Source organism: Lissotriton vulgaris, chromosome 1_1 (assembly GCF_964263255.1).
Source record: "Lissotriton vulgaris chromosome 1_1, aLisVul1.2, whole genome shotgun sequence".
NCBI lineage: Eukaryota > Metazoa > Chordata > Amphibia > Caudata > Salamandridae > Lissotriton > Lissotriton vulgaris.
The window spans coordinates 1,851,993,096-1,852,008,747 of record NC_141685.1 but is presented as its reverse complement, the minus strand read 5'-3'; positions in this window follow the sequence as shown (position 1 = coordinate 1,852,008,747).

Here is a 15,652-nt window from a genome sequence, read left to right as displayed (position 1 = left end):
TGCTTGCGAAATTATTCTATAATGTACTTCAAATGCGAAAAAAAAGGCAATGCAAGCTCACTCTGAGGTGGTAAGTGAACCCTCAAGGCGCACTAAACGAATATGCATTTTAAAACAAGATTCATATTACAAAGTTATCTTTCAAACAGCAGCCTCGTTTTTACATCATGGGACCAAAAACGGTCACGTTCTTACTTCGCACATCTGGTAAAATACTAGATTAAAAAGTAATCTTAGGCAGATGATGCTCCTGAACTAAGTAACAAACACTAATGTGCACGTGAGACTGTCATTTAGAAGTTATCCCTTTGCACACCATTAAGAGTCGGAATACCAATACAGACAGGCCTCAGTAAGAACAACAGAGTTAAGTCCTTGATAAATTGACTGATTCGTATTCCCTGACGGAAAAAAACCTGTAATATTCGGTACAGGAGGCCTGGGCATTTCCAATGAGCCATGCGCATGTGGGTTTTGCACATCACTGGAACCATCGAACCGTTCGTGAAGCATCACCTAACACTCGCAATTTCATCTGATGGTCATCCGTTCAGAGATTGCCACCGCATACCTTGAGTAAAGCAACTTGCTGACTGGACAAATATTGAATACGATTATTGCCTTTCCAAAACCGACGCACGTCCGTTGAATTCAAAGTGAAGGTATGAACACATTTCTTTTGTTCTCCAGAGTGTGGCTGAAGGGCATATCGTGAGCTTTTGTTTAAAGCATTCATGTTAATCGCTGCTCGTGATGGGCTCTGCAATTAACACAAATGCTTTAAACAAAAGCACAAGATGAGTCCCACAGCCACACTCTGGAAAACAAAAGCAAGTGCTCCTGGAGCGAGCACTTGCTAAATGCCTCTAGAAATGCCGGTTTTTTCGCGCTGCTTCAGTGGCGCGAATGCTTTCAGAGATGTGTGTGCGCGCCACACACACAGCAGTGCGCGCTCGGGGGCACTGATGTGCGCGGGCGCCCAGCCGCGCGGCTTCCAGGGAACACTGGTCGGCACACCAGTCTCCTTGCTATGTGGCGCCACTTGCTTCTTCTGCTCCTTTTTACTGGAGTGGCACTGGCAACTTTCTTGGTAGAGGAGCTACGGCTACCTTTCTTTGGGCCTATCTTCTTCAGATGTCAGAACAGCAGGATGCAGTTGCATAAGTTGCAGAGTTGTCTGTGGCCACACGTGACGTCACGTGACGTTGTGCACACACCGCAGCAGGACTTCTTTCTGGCACTACAACAAGTGATGATGATGAGGATGATTCCTGGTTCTCAGTCTTTGTGCACCTAAAAGCAAAGAAGGCAGTGGAACATCAGTTAAATAAATGTTGCATATGTCGTGCTTCAATTAATACTATTGCAACTAGGCATTTATTATTATTAACACAGCACACCCAAAAACGGAAAGACCCAAAATAAAAATTGCAATTCTAATCAAAGATGGATGTTTAAATTAATAGAAGAAAAACCACACAGAGAGAGTTGTTTCATGCACCCATTCATAACCCTAGGCCTACTGGCCCGCAAGCTTGCCGGCCGATGGCAAAAACTGCCTTTTCTCAATATGCCGCCCCCACCAACATGGCCAGGCCCTGGACCAGGCCCCAACAACTCCCGAAAGATCAAAATACACACATAAATCACTTCAATCCAATGCCATCCATGCCCTAAATGATGTTTAAATTCAAGAGACCCCACAGAAAGACTTGGTCCATGCACCACTGACTACCCCTGGGCATAATGGATGAAAGCAAGGCAGATAGGGTGCAGGCCTATGGAACAAAGCACACTGCCTGGCTTAAAAATGGCCCCTAGACCCCCACCCACATGGCCAGGCCCTGGACCTGACCTCAAAATGGTTCCCACCCACATGGCCTGGGCCTGGACCAGGCCCCAACAACACCCAAAAATTGTAAATACTCACAGAAATCACCTCAATCCAATGCCATCCATGCCCTAAATGATGTTTAAATTCAAGAGACCCCACAGAAAGACTTTGTCCATGCACCACTGACTACCACTGGGCATATTACATGAAAGCAAGGCAGATTGGGTGCAGGACTATGGCACAAAGCACACTGCCTGGCTTCAAAATGGCCCCCAGACCCCCACCCACATAGCCAGGCCTTGGACTAGGCCTCAAAATGGCCCCCACCCACATGGCCAGACCCTGGACCAGGCAACACTAGAAAAATCGAAATACACTCAAAATCACCTCAATCCAATGCCATCCATGCCGTAAATGATGGTTAAATTCAAGAGACCCCAAAGAAAGACTTAGTCCATGCACCACTGACTACTCCTAGGCCTACTGATTAGTGTGGCTTTAACATGCACCCAACATTAAAAAAAACTTCCAAATATAACAGTGAGCTATTCAATTCCATGCCATCCATGCCATACATAATATTTAAGTTCAACAAAACTCACAGAAACAGTTGTATCATGCACCCATGACTAACCCTGGGCCTACTGGATACTGTGGCTACCCACAATATATATTTTTTTAAAGTTGTGAAAAAGTTTATAAATTGTATTTGCAGCAACTGCAATGCCCCAAACAAACAACACAAACTTACTTGTAAAATCTCAAATCCAAAAGTGATCCAAACTAAAAGTCCTCAAATACAAATATCCAGCAGCAGCCACAAAGAGTAATCCTTCCAGCTCCAGATCCAAATGAAAAGTGACCAGGACATTGACAAAGCACTGGGAGGAGCCTGCTGGACAGGAACAGGAAGTTAGAGACTCTGGGGCACTTCCTTCCTCCCAAACCCCTAAAAAAGGACTCCTTGCCCAAAAAAGTGCAGCCAAATGTCAATCTGAGGAGTTATTCTGATCCAAATCATAATTTTCAGAAGGTTTATGCTGCCAGTGATAGATTTCTTGTGCAGAATTGCAATTTTTGCAACTTCAGGAAAGCGAGCTGTTCAAATTTCCTGCCGGATGTCAGCTGCTTGTCGCATCTACGCATTCGCTATTGTTTACTTTTGCTATATGTGATTGGGCCCTTATGACGTATTTGCGTTCTCAAAGTCTTGCAGTGCAAGATGTCGGAATCCATGACATGCTCGTGGTCGAAAAGTCTCGCGCAATCACGCAGTCAGATCCAAAATGGTGCAGCGCACGCAAACCGGGAGGAAAACAACTCGGCAAACTCATAATCACATTAAGTCAATGCCGCCCGCGCGAGATTGTATTTTGAAGCCAAAAACATGCAAATTCCGGGAGTGGAACGAATTTTCAGCCCACGATTGAATCGCTTCCGGGTCACTGGGGAGCAGGGGTCAGGTCAGTTAGAACCGGCTTGACTATCAGGGGGTTTAAAAGGCCGGGGAGCGGGTGAGTCTGCCTATTTGACCCTGTGCTCCACGGTCTGCCCCCCAGCCTCTAGGAGGCTGTAATTATCTTTCCTCAACCACCATCCCCTAAAGCAGATATTTGTATTGTCTTTATGAAGGTTGTTTCATATGTTTTTGTTTCCCAATGTACATGGATGACAGGTGTGTTGTATTATTATTTTGTTCCTTAGAACTTTATCCCGTTTACAGGTCATCATTCGTCGTATTTATTGCTATTCCTTGGTCAGGCGGTAAGGTCATGATTGGTGAGCAGTAAATTTAAGGTCCTTAGAGGGCGGCGCCATTTTTGAATGTGGTCGCCCAAGGAGAGGGACAAGTGGTCTCTCCTAGAACTCCAGGGGCGGTACAGCTGGTTGGCTGCATGCGTGGGGGGGAAGGGGTGTCACGCTTTTTTTAGGCTGGTTGTCCACCCCGCACGTGCACAATGACATCAGTAAACGGCGCAGAGATGCAAGGGCCTCCTTTAATGGAGTTAATACAACATACAAGGGTACCAGGGGGGGGGGGGAGGAAGTATCCTCACGGTACACGGGCCCCCTGCGCATGCACACTCCTACTTGAGGGCGTGGTTAATTGATAAGGATATGGCCCCAGTTAGCGACCTTGCCGTAGGCCCAAATAGGATACTCAGATAAGTAATTAATGTGTGATTATGATTCATATGTTAGATTCGTATAGGAAATAACTTTTACTAGAAGAATGTTAAGGTTAGCCATCTGATATCTGTAATTGTAATCAAATGTCATGCAACGTTTTCTACATAAATATTGTTTATTTCAATTTCATTTTATTTTATGTTTTAATAAATGCGGCCGGGGTTGTACGTCCCCCGCCTCCAAAAAAATCCCTCTCATGTTTCCCATTAATAAGCACGAGAGGGGGGGGATATTTCCGGTAGTCCCTGGCCATAGGAATACAGCATCATTAGGAGTAAGCAGGAGCAAGGAAGAATGAAAGATGCGCAAATACAAGAGGAAAAGATGGAAGGAGTATTGAGTGGAGGACAGGGTGAGAGTATGTATGGGTGAGTGGGTGGATGAGTAAGTGGGTAAAGGGATGAGCAGGTTAAAGGATGAGTGAACAGATTGGTGGATCGGCATGTGAATGGATGGCAGAGTAAAGTGATGGTTGGATAGATAGATGGGCAGATGAAAGGGTGGCAGAGGAAAGGGATAGAAGGTTGAGTGGGTAAAAAGAAGAACGTATTGATGGCAGAGTGGATGGTCAAATGGATGGATGGGTTGATGGCAGAGTTCATAAATATGGATGGCAAACTGGGTGGATGGGCTGCAGAGTGGGTGGATGTATGGATGAGTGGATGGAAGGAGGGAAGAGTGGCTGGATGGCAGAATGGATGGGTAGCTGGATGGATCCATGCCGGGTCTGGTGGCTCAGTGGACTAGTTGGGTAACAATGAACATCTGTTATTCAGCGCCAAGAGACCTTTGGGTGAACGTGCGCTTTACAAATACACATGTTATATTATGTTATGTTATCCATGGATGGATGCATGCTTGGAAGAATAGATGGATGTATGGATGGCAGAGTGGATAGATGAGTGGATGGATGAACGTGTGACAGGGTGGATAGATGGAAGGATCGATGGCAGAGTGAATAGATGGATGCAGTGGATGAATGAATTGATGGGTGGACGCCGGAGTAGACAGATGGATGTACAGACTGATGGAAGCAAGAGAGGGTGGACAAATGGATTGATTGAATAGGGAAAGAGTGAATGATGGATTCAAGAACTAATGGATGTAGTGGTGAATTAGTGGAAATACAGGTGGATGGAAGGATGGAAGGATGAACGGACAGATTAGATGCTTGGATGGAAGAGACAAGGGAGCTCTACTAGGAAGGGTTAAGCTCACTTGCTTTTCTTTCTTAGTGCCATCAGAGATTTAGTTAGAAGATGAGGGTATTTTTTTTCTGGCCTCTCCCCTGTTTTGCTGGCACATATAAGTAGGTCTCATGTTGGAACAGCATGTAAGGAGACGTTAGGAGCGTTTTATTTTTAATTTTTAATAATAAACTCTGTAGCTATTAAAATCAGTACTGATGATTGTTCCAGTATGTAGTATCCGGCTTTTGTTAATGTTATGTCATTTACACCTCCTGCTCAGCCAGTGTGTTTGTGCTGTGTGCTCCATGAAATGTTCAAATGATGATGCACATCGGAATGTTGGAAGCCTGTGAGGAAAAGTCACAGTTGAGAATGGGCTGAGCAGCACGCTGGCTGCTCCTGGTGGGCCTGCTCTACTGAACTTGTAACTTACTTCAATAAAGCATCTTAAACTATATTCTTCCTGCGTGGACCTCATTACTACAATTATTTTGGCGACGAGTTGGTGACTACCTACATGCTACAAGTGGATTTCAGGGACCTGGAGAACATATGAGGACCTGAAGATGAAACTATCTACAGAATGGACAGTTTCAGGCAGCACAAAGAACAAGAGGAGGGATCCACAGGTTAAGAATAACCCCGAACAATTACGAGGATGTTCTACACAGAACTACAAAGATGTCAACATGAAAGAAAGAAGTCTTTCAAAGAAAAGCAAAGAAGACAACAAGAAGCAGGTAAAGATGAAGCACTACGCCTCTCAGCCCCACCAGTGTCATCACCATCTGACAACCCTAGTCCAGGCATGCTGTGCTCACCTAGTTTACCTACTTTGGACTTTTAAATTACTAGTGCTTCTTCTATCATCAAGCCCAACAACTCACACTTTGAAAATTATTTTGGGTCATGGTTCTGTAATTCCAGTCACATAGTGCTTGACCCTGTCGACATTCAAAGACGTCTTGACTTGCTTGAACATTGCAGTCAACAAGAATGAGGAAAAATGTTCAGCTCACAATCTTGCATGACAGACAACACAGCGCTGGTGAAATTGTACTATGTTAAGACGTTTGAACTTTCCCCTATGGTGCTGCGGTGTTTTATAGAGTCAGTATGTGCATTTATGTAACATTGCAAGTGGTGGATCACAGTGAACGTCTGGTGAATTTTGTCACACTTATCAGGTCGTTATTGATATTGTCAAAGGCTGGCTGCTCCTGGTGGGCCTGCTCTACTGAACTTGTAACTTACTAGAATAAAGCATCTTGAACTACATTCTTCTTGCGTGGACCTCGTTACTAAGCAGTATATATGGCCAAATTGGGAGGAGCACATTAAAGTATAAAGGCAGAATTTGAAAATAGCATTTGCTGCAATAAACTGTAAAGTTCCCGGAAACTATCTCCGTCCCAACCACTTTAGTCCCCCACCCGCTGGCTAACATAATGCTGCACTTATCTGCACAGTGATAGTCTGAAGAGAGGGCCACCCCCAGCTTCATGACTTCATTGCGCATGCATAAGAGCTATTTCAAGCACAAAAATAAACAAAGCTAGTTCAAGCTCTGGAAGCTGTTTTTCCTCACACTGTCACCTCCTTCAAGTATGAAGGACAGTCTCCGAGAAGTGGTTTGCTGCAGCAGCTAATTAGCACGCTGGCAGAGGGGCAGACTACTTAGTCAACGCTCAGTCTGTCTTCATGTGAACCTCCATAGTAAATGGACAAAATGCTGTCATTCACAGTACTGGTCGCGCATAACACCAATTGGCTGCCCATGTCTCAACAGTGAAAGAAACTTGCAAGAAAGCCAATTGCTGGGAGGGTTGACATATTGCCCCATTATACGTATGCTGTTCGGTGGGTTGATCTGAAATGTGAATGACAGCTGAGTAAATCAGTGAATTAAGAGGGCTGGTTCAGAGCTCCTCAAATATATAAGTATGCATTTTTTTTTTTTTTATTTCATAAGGCTGACAATGTTTTTTTATAACATGACTATATCACTAGGTCATACTAAACAAGCATTTGCTACGCCATTGGTCTCACATTTTTGAGAGTTAGTGCTATTGGCATTCTAAATGACAATGACTTTTACCTATGTGTTTTCATTTGGAGTGTAGTGGTTTTATGAACAGAGACATAGCTGCAGCTCTGCCTAGAGGATTTAAGATAGGGGACTACCACTGGGACCAGAGAGCAGCTGCAGCACTGCCCAGAGGACTTAGAATGATGAATTACTGATGAGTCCAGAGAAGCATGTAGCAGCATTGTATAGAGGCCTTAGAATGAGGAATTAACTATGAGACCAGAGAATCAGCTAGCAGCACTGTCTATAGGACTTAGAATGAGAAATTTCTTCCTGTAAATTAAGACACTGCTCAAACACTGCCCCAATTAAAAACGGGACCAGAATAGAAGCTAGCAGTACTGGTTAGAGGACTTATAATGAGGAATTACTGACAGGACCAAAGACACAGCTGCAGCACTGCCTAGGGGACTAAGAATGAGGAATTACCACTGTGACCAGAGACATAGATGCAGAGCTGTCAAAAGGACTTAGAATGAGATATTACCAACAGGACCAGAGACGCATCTGCAGCACAGCCTGGAGGACTGAGAATGGGAAATTAACACTCAGACCAGAGACACAGATAGCAGCACTTCCTAGAGGATTTAGAGTGGAGGAGTTACGGACGGGACCAGGAAAGCAGCTGCAGCAGTGTCTAGAGAACTTAGAATGAGGAATTATCAACAGGACTAGAGAAGCAGTTGCAGCACTGCCTAGTGGCCTTAGAATGAGGAATTGCCACTGGGACCAGAGAAACAGCTAGCAGCACTGAACAAAAATATACCATAACAAAGGAAGCAGCATGTTGTAGCATGGACTGGAAACAGCCAGCCATGGCAGGCAATGTGATCCTGATCCAGTAAGAAGATGTAGAGGAACTGGAAAGCTAGGACCCGAGACGGCAAGCAACAGTGGCCGACTTATACAGGCCCAGGACCAAAACCTAGAAGAAACTAGTAGGAGGCAGGAGAGATGGGGACCAGCAGCTGAGTGCTTTTGACTCATGAGTCCAGTGGGTAGAGATGATAGAGACTGTCTCTGTTCCAGCAGATGCCTGATAACATGGTGCTCCATACCTGTCAGAATGATTTAATAATATTTTTCTGCCTCCTACATCGTATAAAACACAGTTAAATAGCCCCTCGGCTTATATCTTGCAGGGTGTGATGACTACCTTGTAGCCCTGAGCTCAACATTGGTACTCGTAAAGGCCTTTAAAAATATGCCCTGTACATTTTGAATTTACTATATGTTGGGAACCCTATTCCCACTCAATGAAGCCCCCATATGTAGAATGTGTTCTACAACTGTCTCTGTCCTAACCATCAAACATTTCTGAACCATAAAACACTAAAGTTATTTTTTGGTGCCCCATAAAATGGTCCCACAACTGCTTGAAAGAGAAATGGGCTTGCACACTACACATTGATGGGCAGTTATATTTGAAGAACAAATGATCCCTTCCCCAATCTCATAGGTTATTGTCTCTTTCTTAAAAACATACCACCCTTTGGTTTCCAATTCATTGACTCTCTCCACAGATGACTTATATAAGCAGGCATTCAAGAGACTATCTACTCTGGCACTTTTGCCTTGGCTTTGGATAGCGCTGAAGCCACAAGTGCATTTTCCTTTTCTTGTAGCTAAGACAGTGTAGCCTCTTCATGGAGAAATCATGCTCAATTTGCTGTAGTGTATGTCAATGCAGGTGGTGAAAAAAGAGGACTTCTGCAGCAGTAGCTTTCCTTTGACAAATACTGGTTTAGACATTAAAATGCCCCCCCCCCATCATTGGGTATAGTGTGCGTACGTCCCAGATATCACCTTTTCTTATGTACAATTGTGAAGAGAGGTTGTGCCAGCATCGGTGCACCAACAAGAAATCAGTGCCATTTCCGGGGTTGCGTCACTCATGCTTCATGATTATCTTTCAAAACAGAAAACAAACATTTGGCAGATATCCTCGAGCTGCATGTGTGATCTTGGACTGGCTCTTGAATCATATTGACCATGGCAGGTGCAGCTTGCTGATACCAAGGCCCATGCTTTGGCGCTTGCATTATCTGTGTGCTTTGCCTGTGGGGGGTTGAGAAAGGCCTCCTAGTTCCCTTTCAGGTTGCCAATTATGAAACAAATGCATCATTTAAAGGGCCATTGGCATCTCCTTTTGTCTTTGTCTTAGTCTGAGTGAGAGTGGTTAGAGATTAAAGAATAAGAGTGGATCCTAGAAAAGAACACCAGGATTTGATATCGGCGACCAAACCCCGAGTTCTCTTGCCATGCTTGAAACGTGTGACCCGCAGGTAAGTCGCAGATCTCTGTAAAAAAGCATTAATCTCCTGAGCTATCTGAAATACATTTCAAGTATGAATCTGTAACCTGAAAGTAATACTCTTGGCTCTGTATAAGGCACCTGTCATAGACGCCACCTCAGGAGTCCAGGTTCTCTTCCGTCTTGTGGTTGACTAGCCCCAATACCTCCAGAAGTCAGCAAACGTGACAAGGATTAAGAAAACTCTTGACACAACCTGCTGACCCCCAGAGGGACAGGGAAGTGGGGGACGGAAAGGGGTAGTGGATTGGGGTGAGGAAAGTGAGAGAGAGAGAAACAAACAACACTGGATCTCTTCCGGGAGATGGGTGTCTCTCTCTATTTTGAAGCACTCTGGACTTCCTTTCGTAGTCTTGATTCTTAGACTGTGCTGCGTTAAAGTTTACACCAATCACTATTGATTCTTATAAATAGACAGGTTCTTTCAACATACTCTATCTAAAAGGATCTTGGTACATACCAACTGCTAGAAAGCCCAATCCCGTGCTTCTTATGCTAGCACATGAACATCATTGTGAATTCTCCGAACTGCTTAGTTCTCAAAAATACCTTCAAAACATAATACACTGAGTAAGTAATTGCTTAGTTTTTCTGTTTATCCACAATTCAATGAACAATTCTATGAACTGATTAGTAGAACTGCGAACTGCACTCTGCATGCAAACTTGTCTTACCTCACACTGTTTTGTGTGCTTCAATAATTGGGGGTTCTGTGAAAAGAAGAAATAAAAAAAGAACAAACACTGTTTGCCCCCTAACAACTACTAAGATGAACCATCCTTTGGTTACAATCTCTTGTTTTGCTCTTATGCAGTTTAAGTCACTGCATTACCATTAAATGCACATACAAGTACTTCAAACAATCAGTTACAGTGTTTCAACAATCAGCTGCAATGTCCATCAAGAGAAAATCTTTTATCCATCAAGATTCGCTTTTTCATTGGTTTTACCAAGGTTTGTTTTTTAACCCAATAGACAAGGTTCGATTGTCACATCTTAAAAATCGGAATAGTCTTACTTTCATCCGTGTGCACAGGAAGTCTGTGTCCAGAGACCGGAAGAGAAGAAGCCGGTCCTCCTGAATTGAACTCCGACTTGGAAACGCTCGAAAAAACCGGAAATGACAGGAACGCTGATACGATGCTGGACGGAGCTTGGGGATACCGCCAGACCGCTCCGAAGATCGGGAAACTCCTTCGGGCTTGCTCCTGATGTGAAGAGGAGCAGGCGAGTCAGGCAAGTCGCGCTGGAAGCGGGCGGGGCCGGGTGCTGGGAGACGGGTCCTGGAGGCTCCTAAGCGGCGCTGAAGCTGCGAAGCGAAGCGTCTGTTAAGGAACCGGCAAGCCTTTTTAAAGGCTTTTCTCACGTGTGGGGAAATATCGGTTGAGCGCACCTGCTCAACGTGCTTTCAACGTGCGCTTATGAATATGCATGAGCACCCTTCAATCTGTAGGGAAAAAACGTTGTACCTGCACAATACTAACAAGCATTGCTACCTGCAAATACAGTTCTACACAAAACATGATTCTTTCCTGCTTTTGCATGTTTTCTTCTGGACCATAATCCCTGCTTACGTTTTCCTGACAGTTCCCCCCCCCAAAGGCCTTCTCAGAGGTCGTGGTTTGCCGGGATTCAAAGCATGGAAAGAGCGGACCAAACGGGGAGCATGAACATTACTCTCAGGTTCCCAGGATCTTTCTGCACTATCATAGCCTTTCCAGTCAACTAATACAAACGTCCCCTAAACCTTTTTGAATCTAGAATTTTCCTGACCTCATATTCAACATGGTCTCCTAATATTAGAGGAGGGGGAGGAGCATCTGGACGGGTGTTTGGTTGCACGGGTTTAATCAGGGACACATGGAATACTGGATGAATCTTATAATCTTGAGGAAGGATTAGTCTTACTGTAACTGGGTTTATTATCCTGTCTATGGAAAATGGGCCTATGAATCTTGGTTTTAACTTCTTTGGGCCCTCAATCTGTATGTTCTTGGTTGATAACCAAACCCGATCCCCAGGCTTATAAGGTGGAGCAGGTTTTCTGTGTTGATCAGCAAAATGTTTCATCTTTTCTTTTTGCTTAGTTAAGGTTTGTTTGACATTCTCCTGAAACTTGCGTAAACTATTTAGTCTTTCTGCTACGGCTGGCATACTGTTCTGTTTCTCAGGGAAAATCACAGGCAAGGTTCTAGGATGTTGGCCAGTAAGGAAATAAAACGGGGAACAACCTAGGGCTGAGTGCATTGTGTTATTATAAGTGAACTCTGCTAAAGGCAGAGCGTCCACCAATTCTGTGGTTAAGGTAGTGGTTAGACAACGTAAACTCTGTTCCAGGTATTGATTCACTTTTTCGGTTTGCCCGTCAGTTTGGGGGTGGAAAGCTGATGACAAAGCTAAGTCAATACCTAGGTGACTGCTCAATTGTTTCCAAAAATTTGACAGGAATTGTGGCCCTCTGTCAGAAATAATTTTTTGCGGAAGCCCATGTAATTTCACAATGTTAGCTATGAACACCTTACTGAACTCTACTGAAGATGGTAGTTTAGGTAGTGGAATAAAGTGCCCCATTTTGGACAACAAATCCACTACTACTAAAATAGTAGTCATCCCTGATGATGTTGGTAAATCTGTTACAAAATCCAAACTAATTGTGTGCCAGGGTGTAGGTGGTATCTCTATTGGTTGCAACAAGCCAACCGGAAGTGAGTGTGAAGGTTTTTGTCGGGCACACACTGGGCAAGTTTGGACATACTGCTGGATATCTGCTTTCATACCTTTCCACCAAAAATGTCTTTGGCACAACTCCGTAGTCTTGTTGATTCCAGGATGAGCGGCCATAGCCAAATCATGGTTCCACTTAATCACTTGTTTTCTTAAATCTTCTTTTGGAAGGAACACCCTATTCTTAAAATAGAATATGCCATCCAATACTGAGGTCTGTTTTAGTGCAAGCCAATCTTTTGGATCCAAGTCTTTATGTTGATCCTTGAGTAAAGATAGAAAGTCTAACTGAGTGATATCTGCACAAATTTTCTCTACAGGTATTATACTCTGATCCCCTTCTTTAGTCTTTTTGTCTTTTTCGCAAACTAAACGTGAGAGGGTATCAGACAACAATTGTTTTGCCCCTGGTCTGTAAGTGATTATAAAGTCGAATTCGCTAAAGAACTGCAACCACCTCATCTGTCTTGGTGTGAATGCTTTCACAGTTGAGTAAAACTGTAAATTCTTGTGATCTGAGAATATGGTTATAGTGTGTTTAGCCCCCAGAAGGTGATGTCTCCATTCCTGAAAAACTGCCTTGATTGCCAAAAGTTCCCGTTCAGCAATCGTGTAATTTTGTTCTGCCGGCAACAGTTTCCTGGAATAAAAGGCTATAGGATGGTAACTTCCTGAATCAGCAACCTTCTGAAGTAAAACTCCCCCTATTGCGGTTTGAGAAGCGTCCGCTTCAACAAAGAAGGGCCTGTCCGGGTCTGGGTGTGTTAAGATTGGAGCAGACGTGAAGGCTTTTTTCAGAAGGTTAAAGGCTCGCTCGGCCTCTTCATTCCAAAGGAATTTCTTTCCTTTTTGTAGGAGACTGGTTATGGGTACCACGATTTCAGAAAACTTCGAGATAAATCTCCTGTAGAAATTTGCAAATCCCAGAATTCTTTGTACTTCCTTAATGGAAGTAGGGGTTGGCCAATCCAAAATTGCTTTTACTTTTTTAGGGTCCATGACTATACCTTCGGGGGACAACCAGTAACCCAGGAATTCCACTCTTGTTGTGTTAAAAACACATTTCTCAAGTTTTACAAACAGTGAGTTATCTCGTAGTTTCTGTAAAACCGATTTGACATGTGAAACATGCTCCTCTGGAGTCTTGGAAAAGATTAGAATATCATCGATATATACAATGACGCAAACATCCAATAGTTCGTGCAACACCTCATTTATGAAGTACTGGAAGGCTGCCGGAGCGTTGCAGAGACCAAAGGGCATCACTGTATATTCGAACAGGCCGAATTTGGTACGGAAGGCAGTCTTCCATTCGTCGCCTTGAGGTTCCGTGACGGTTCCGTGACGACTTGAACCCGTGTTTTCAAGTTTGTCGGAAATACATAAAAATGGTATCAGTGAACCGCAAATGATCCATTTAGTATATCCTAGTGTTTTCGCTACGCTACGAGCAAGAGCACTCCTTCCACTGACACATTTCTGATATACACACGGCATCCATCTTAGATCGTGGCCGCCATTTTTGTGGTTCCTTGCCCTCACATATGCAATAGCCTCTGATCATTTCATTCACTTCACTTTGATTAAAGACACGTAGCCTTAGCCGGAGATTCACCTCTTACATGACACGTGCACCTTAAACCAGATCACGCTGAAGCTGCATGACTCGACAAAGGCTGCCTCCTCTGCCCGAGGCCAGCCCACCTGAACTGGTTTTCCTGTCCATTGTACCTGATCATGATTAGGCGGCCGAAGCCGGTAGCCTTGCCCATTTACAACCCACAAACATCTCTTATCCCGTTTTCTATCTTCTGCACCTGGCTCTGCTCCTTTTCCTTCTGGGCCTTTATTAGGGGGAGGTAACGAACTTTACGATGAGGCGGTCCGGGTCTTGAATGCAATATTGACAAGGGATTGTGATGGACTGGTGGGAACCCCTCTTCGTGATGTTTGGTATCAGATATTATCGACAGTTCCTGTGTAACGCCAAATATTTATTGTTTAGAGACACAAAAGGTTTGGGAATGTACCGACATGTGAAATATTTGCCTAGAGCACAATTTTTGGTATATAAGGAGCAACCCACTTTGTACAAATCGAACAGTCTCCTAGATTCTGCCCGTGTGTAGATTCTGTGACTTCTGTGTCCCTGCAGTAATAAACCTTTGGTCTTTGACGCCACCATCGAGAAGCCCGTGTTTCTGTTCATTTGTGCACCAAGGCAGGTGGGACTCCGGGGTCTTTGGGTGTTGTACCCTGACACCTCTGGACGGAACCAAAAAGTCCAGAACTCCAATTGGCGCCCAACGTGGGGCGACGTCATTCGGTACCGGTCCAAAAGCCTGAAGAGTTCGAGAAGCTTCGTGTGAAGATTCCTGAGGGAGGCGCCCCACTTCATCGATCCCGGCATATCGCAAAAGTGGCCCTGAAGTTCTCTTCCACGAGGGTTCCCGTTCAGGACGGCTGCAGTGGGCCGTTGCCTTGACCGTCGCCCTGTCTTGGACCCGAAGTGGTGCAGTCCTTAGTACGGCGAAACGTGACGGGTTTCTCCTTGGTGACGTCTTCAGTGACTCAGTTAAGTATTTAGTGATAGCTAGCTGGTTACTTTTGTGAGGATTGTTAAAAATCCTTGATCGGTTCTTGGTTTGGTTTGGTTTCGTAAGATTATCACTAGTTGTTCTGGTTACGATAATCTATTTGGTTCAGTTTTGGGTATCGATACATCAGTTCGTTTTTGGTAGGCCTAAGTTCTTGGTTCAAGTGCACAATTTGTTCCGTGTTTGTTTGTTTTGTGTTCCGGACTGAGAATGGTAAGTCGGAAAATGTTGTTTTGTTTTAGTTGCAACAGTGACTCACAATTAGAGGATTCCTGTCTGGTTCCTCCGATTGGGACTCCCCTATATGACCTATATTGTAAGTATGGTGTGGGTCCTATAACTTATAATGAGATATGGGTCCGTTATTGTAAGAAGGATGGTGTCCTTAGCTGGCCACTGCATGGTAGTTTTGAACAAGAGATTCTCGACAATTTAGAAGCGAAATTGTTTAGGAAGAAAGCCCGGCCGGCAATGTTTGACTCTTTTCGTTATTGGCGGAAAGAATCCAAACAGAGAGAAATGAAAAGGTTGAAAAAAGAGCAAAAAGAACTAGAAGAGTTAACTCTAGAGCAAGCGACTAAGCAGTTGCAGGCTGACGAGTGTGAGAAAGCCATAGATGTAGCCATTAGAGAGCGTAACTTAGCGATTGACAAGTGCTATCCTGCCTTGCCATCGAAAATGGCTAAGATACTGGAGGATTCCGAAAACGATCCT